This window comes from Cebus imitator, unplaced genomic scaffold (assembly GCF_001604975.1).
Source record: "Cebus imitator isolate Cc_AM_T3 unplaced genomic scaffold, Cebus_imitator-1.0 Scaffold60, whole genome shotgun sequence".
Lineage (NCBI taxonomy): Eukaryota > Metazoa > Chordata > Mammalia > Primates > Cebidae > Cebus > Cebus imitator.
In genome coordinates this window covers 2,031,157-2,037,803 of record NW_016107375.1, presented here as the reverse complement: position 1 = coordinate 2,037,803, position 6,647 = coordinate 2,031,157, and positions in this window count along the sequence as shown.

The following is a 6,647-nucleotide window of genomic DNA, read 5'->3' as shown; positions in this document are numbered from 1 at the left end:
CATAATCTCTACAAACATTTGAAGTACATGTGTGCCATAATGCACCAAGAATGGCTCTTGAGGACATTATTATGCTAAGGGAAATAAGCCAGGCACAGCAAGACAAATACTGTATAATTCCACTTAAATGAGGTCCCTAGAGAAGTCAGATTCGTGGAGCCAGGAAGTAGAAGGGCAGTAACCTGGGAGGAAAGGGAAATGGAAGTTAGTGTTTAATGGGGACAGAGTTTCAGTTTTGCAAGATGGAAAGAGTTCTGGAGGTTAGTGATGGCGATGGCTGTGCAACAACGTGAATGTGCTTAATGCCACTGAACTAGAAAATTAAGAATGGCTAAGATGGTCAATTTTGGGGCCAGGTGCAGTGGCTTATGCCTGTAATCCCAGCACTTTGGGAGGCTGAGGCGGGCAGATCACCTGAGGTTCGGAGTTTGAGACCAGCCTTGCCAGCATGGTGAAACCCCATCTCTACTAAAAATACAAAAATTAGCCGGATGTGGTGGTGGGCGCCTGTAATCCCAGCTACTCGGGAGGATGAGACAGGAGAGTAGCTCGAACCGGGGGAGCCAGAGGTTGCAGTGAGCCAAGATCATGCCATTGAGCTCTAGCCTGGGTGACAAAAGCAAAACTCTATCTCAAAACAACAGCAACAACAAAAAGCAAACAGACAAATAAAAATGATAAATTTCATGTTTTATGTATTTTACCACAATTAAAAATAATTTTTTAAGTCCAAAAATAAAATATATGTGTGAACACACTATTCAATCTGTCAGGAATATAGCTCAAGGATTTGTACATTCAAGAGTAGAACTGGGTCTACATATGAATTTCTAGGTCCTTTACAGTAAATTTTTGCGTCACCTCCTTCCCATCCCAGGGGTTATCCCCACGGCAACATGGTGACATGGTGAGACTAGGAGGCACCTGACCCAAGCAAGGGATGCTGACATCCTGGGTCAGGTGTCATGTGTGCTAGGACTTCAGAGAGCATGTATCTCAGGCGAGAGGGCATGACATTGCCTGTAGTGGCTTCCAAAGCACCAACTCCATGCTAGACAAATGAAACTCTAACAAGTCTCAGTGAATTATTTATACAGACAGGGAAAGGATGTCCAGGGCCATGGCATGAGGTATCTTTTTTTTAACCAGAGGGAGGACAGGGTCATGTGACAATATAATTTCATCCCACATGATGTGAGCCAAGACCCACCGAGAACCTCTTTAAGAAAAGACTTAGAGCCAGGTATGGTGGCTCACGCCTGTAATCCCAACACTTTGAGAGGCTGAGGCAAGAGCATGGCTTGAACTCAGGAATTCGGAACCAGCCTGGGCAACATAGTGAGACCTCATCTCTACTAAAAAACAAAAATTAAAAAAGGTCTGGCATGGTGACTCATCTCATGCCTGTAATTCCAGCACCTTGGGAGGCCGAGGTGGGCAGATCATGAGGTCAGGAGGTCAAGACCAGCCTGGCCAACATAGTGAAAACCCATCTCTACTAAAAATACAAAAATTAGCTGAGTGTGGTGGCATGTGCCTGTGGTCCCAGCTACTCAGGAAGCTGAGGTGGGAGAATCGCTTGAACCCTGGAGGCAAAGGTTGCAGTGAGCTGGGACCATGCCATTGCACTCCAGCCTGCGTGACAGAGTGAGACTCTGTCTCAAAAAAAAAATTAGCTAGGCATCATGGCACATACCTGAAGTCCCAGCTACTTGGGAGGCTGGTGTGGAAGGATTGCTTAATCCTGGGAAATGGAGGCTACCGTGTGATCACACCACTGCGCTCCAGCAGCCTGGGTGACAGAGTAAGACCCTGTTTAAGAAAGAAAAACAGCTCATCCTTGTGCACGTGGAAATTCTGCTATCCCACTCTCACCCCCACCAACTTGTCTTCCAGAGTCTGCATCAAAGACCTAAACACCTTTCCCTCTTGCTAGGAGCTGGCCAGGGAGAACATGAGCTCTGGAAACGAAAGCCCAAGAGCAGTTCTTGGCTCCACCACATCCTGTGTGTCCTTGGGCAAGTTACACAGCCTCTCTATGCTTCCATTTCCTTCTTTATAAATTATGGCTGAGAATAGTGCCTCTCTCATAGGGTTTTTAAAAATGATGAATTATGATAAAAAGTGTAAAGACCTTAGAAGGCTGCCTGGCATCATAAGCATAGGATAAACATTAGCTGGTGTGGTTGTGATCAAGAGTGCTCTCGGCCGGGCGTGGCGGCTCGCGCCTGTAATCCCAGCACTTTGGGAGGCCGAGGCGGGTGGATCACAAGGTCAAGAGATCGAGATCATCCTGGTCAACATGGTGAAACCCCGTCTCTACTAAAAATACAAAAAATTAGCTGGGCATGGTGGTGCGTGCCTGTAATCCCAGCTACTCGGGAGGCTGAGGCAGGAGAATTGCCTGAACCCAGGAGGTGGAGGTTGCGGTGAGCCGAGATCGCGCCATTGCACTCCAGCCTGGGTAACAAGAGCGAAACTCCGTCTCAAAAAAAAAAAAAAAAAAAGAGTGCTCCCTACTGCGCAGAATTCATGGAAAAAGAAGAATGAGAGGTAGCCATGGGATGTGGTCCTGTGAAAGTTCAATTGAGGAAATAGTTTGCTGGGCTGGCAATGGGATGGGAAAAAAAGCCACTTGAGAAAGATGAGAGTGAGTGAACACATCTCCTTCCTTCCTGCTTCTGTTTTCATTCATATTGTTTGATGCTTGAGTAATTAATTAATGTCTTAATCTTCCTTGGAAGTTGAACAAGGGCTGCATTAGTGCCTCAGGGCACATGCACACGTGATGTTTTGGTTTTCTCATTGATACTGTAAGATCCTTGGTTCTGCACATGTTAGGCCTTCACAGCAGATGCAAGTGAGGAAGGAACCCTGAGGACCAGAAACCATCTGGCCTCCCTTTTGCTTCATTGGCTGTCCCCAGGGCAACTGACAGTGGCCTCTGGCCCAATCACAAGAGCAATAAGGAGGGATGTCTATCTTTTCTCTTAGTTCAGTTTGGTTTAGAACTTGGAGCCTGTCGAGGAAGTTAAAAGGAGGTGGCAGAGGGCAAAAGGCATCTCAAAACTGAAAGAAAAAGGAAACTAGAAGACACGGATCACTTCAGTTCCCCCTAACAAAGCACAGGCCATTTCCAGCCCTTAGTAACCTCCAGGGACTGATGTAGCACCTGCTAGACTATGGCAGGCCAGGGCCCTGATTACAAAGGTTTTCAGTGCCCTTTAAAAATAAAAGAGGTGATTTTTGAAAACCAGTTCATGTGGAGAATGGGGTGACCACGTATTCCTGTAGCTTTGGGCAGCTGGGTAGACCACCTGGGTCAAGGACCACATGCCTGCTGCAGCCTGACCTTAGCTCCAGGAAGAGTAATCTGAGAGGGCAAGGCTAGAGTGGACGGCCTGGGCCTGGATGCCCAGGAGATGGGTCTTGACTCCAGCAGCTATTGACCTAAGCTTCCAACAACAGCAGGACAAGCAGCAACCAGAAGAGGAGGGACATTGCCTTGAAGGCAGGCTGGCTTAGGGCAGCATGCTGGAAGAATCAACTCTTCTGGAAGCCATAGGCTTATTAAGCCACCTCATCTGCCATGAACCCTCAGTCATCTTAGAGAGGAATGTAGGAGAGGAAGGGGAGGGGTCTGAGATACGATCATTTTCTTTTTCTTAGAGAGGTAAACATTTTCTGGAAAGCTTGTTGAAATTATTTTGTTGGACTGGGCGTATTAGAGTTTTCCAAAGAAGCAGAACCAATAAAAGACCTATACAGACAATCTCTGATTTACAATGGTTAGATTTATGATTTTTCAACTTGACTATGGATTTATTGGGATATAACCCTACCCTAAGTTGAGGAGCAACTAATTGTGTGTGTTGGGGGGGAGGGGGTATCTAGATCTAGAAATATTTATTATATATAGTGAAGAACTGGCTCACACAGCTATAGAGGCTTAAAAAGTTCCACACTGGACATGCCATCTGCAAGCTGGATACCCAGAAAAGCCAGAGGTGTAATTCAGGATGAGTCTGCCCTCAGTCTGGAATTTACATTAATTTCCTGAGAGCCACAGAAATTAATGTAAATTCCAGACTGAGGGCATGAGAGGATGAGATGATGTCCTGGCTCAACCAGGAGGCAGGAATAAAAGGGAAAATTCTCCCTCTACTGTTTGTTCTATTCAGACCTCAGTGGATTGAATGATATACTCAACCATATTGGGAGGACAATTCTCTGAGTCCACTGATTCAATGCTAACCTCACCTGGAATCACTCTCACTGGCACACCCAGAATAATGCTTAATCTGGGCACCCCATGGTCCATCCAAGTTAACACATAAAATTAACCATCACACTGGCTATACCTTGTACCTCCCTGCCCCTCCCCACCACACACTATTCAGCAAATGGGAGTCCATAAAGAGGACCAGGTCAGTTACATAGTGTTATGGATTGAATTTTGTCCTCCCAAAATTCATATATGGAAGTCCTAACTCTTGGTACCTCAAAATGTGACCGTGTTTGGAGATCCTTGCAGACGTTAAGTGATTATGTTAGGATGAGGTCATAGTGCAGTATGGTGGGCCTTTCATCCTGTATGACTCATGTCCTTCAAAAAGGGGAAATTTGGACACAGCCCCATATATAGGGAGAAGGCATGTGAAGATGAAGGCAAAGATGGGAATGATCCTTCCACAAGCCAAGGAACACCAAAAATTGCCAGAACACTGGAAGCCAGGAGAGAGGCCCAGAGCAGATTCTCTCTCACAGTTGCAGAAGGAAACAACCCTGCCAACACCTTGGTTTTGAACTTCTGGCATCCAGAACTGTGAGGCAATCAATTTCTGCTGTTTAAGTCCCCCACTTTGTGGTTCTCTGTTGAGGCAACCCTAGCAAACTAATCTGTATGAAAACAAAGAGACTATCTGTTCACATGTTCTACGAATCCATACCTGACCTAATCTGCAGGACCTAAGTATTCCAAGTCAGTCTTGCTGTGAGAAGATCACAGTGAAGCCATCAGCAACGTGGACTGCAGTGCTGAGAGGGGACAGAAAGACATGGAGCAGGCAAGAGAGCATCCAGGAAACCTTCCATCTGGTCTCAGAATCCTTTGTTCATTTGCTCTCTGGGGCCGGCGTTGCCTTTAACGATGAGCCTCAGTTCCCTTTGGGCTATTAGTGTCTGCAAAAACTCAAAAGGATGAAGATAGATGTTATGGAAGAAATGAAATGTGGATTTGCAAGTGTGCTCTCCCTTCTGCTCTTAGCATGAATTAGTGAAGTGTTCGCAACATCAACTGCAAGTCATTTTGCATTTTTCCTGGAGAAGCGGGGCCAGCTTTATTAGCCAAACATTCCAGCAATGCCTGTGGAAACCCTACTCTGATTCTCCCTTCTCTAAGAATTCCCCCTCGAGAACCCCCTACAAATGCCAATTTGTTCTTTCCTCTTGGTCTGTCAGGCATTGAGTCACATGAACTGTTTGCGTCAAAGCCTTCCAGAAGAAAACCAACCAGTCCAACAAACAACCCCTCGCCTCCCCAGGTACTAGAAGAAGATGCTATTGAACCAGACTGGCCCAGTTCTGGGTGGGGTTGCTCAGCAGACAGAAGCCCAGGGCACTGGGGTCTCAGGCTATGTTGGTGAGATCTGCCAAAGGCCAGTCTTCTTTTACAGAATCTGTGGGGCAAAGGAGAAGCTGCAGGACATGGAGAAGAAGAGAGTGGGAGAGGGGTGGGGCACCGAGGGGTGAAAGCAGCTGTGGTCATCTGCAGAAACAGCAGTTAGGCAGCCGCTCATGTGGCAAGCAGTGAACAGTCCCAAGGCCAAGCAGAGGATACTTGGTGATAATGGAACAGAAAATACAATGATTCTACAGATTCAGAGCGAAGGGGGATAAACAGTTACCCATGCTGTCCCTCACTTGGGAAAGGGGAGAGCTAGTGTTTGATGCATAAATGCAGTTGCTATGGAGCATCGGAATCACCCAGGGATGTTTTAGGGGGACAGATCCTTGGGTGGTGCCCCAGCCCATAGATGCATTGCATCTCTGGGGGTGGGTAGTATGGAGGTCAGGGCATTTCTGCTATTACCCAGGACGGTGTTCATATGTCTTTTGCAGCTGTAATTAAAGAACACTGTGGTGGCCAATGCTTGGAACAGTGGTCTTGAATTATTAGGAAAAGATTGTTTTCTGTGTTGATCCTGTCCAGAGAACAATAGGATGACAATATGTACATAGTACTTGACAGTTGATGAAGAGCTTCTCTGCACACTGCCTCGTTTCTTGCTCATCACAGCCTATGAGATTCAGATCGTCCTGTCGCTGGTTTGCAGAGGCAGGGATACACAGGGTCACAGAGCTAACAGGTGTTGCATTTCCTCATGCAAAATCCCACATCTTTCTATAAAGTTCTATCTGCAGAGAAGTATCACTGCACTTTAGGATAGGGTACATTAAAATTTGTTAAATTATGAGCTTCAAGTCAATGACAGGTAAAACATTTAAAAATAAATTTTAAAAATTGTTGAATTAAAATCATATTTTTAAAAGGGTTTATTCATTCATTTGCCCCCCCAGGCAGTCCTAGACACTGTATCAGATGCTGGGCTGACCCTCAGTGGAGGGAAGCCTCAGTTATCCAGAAT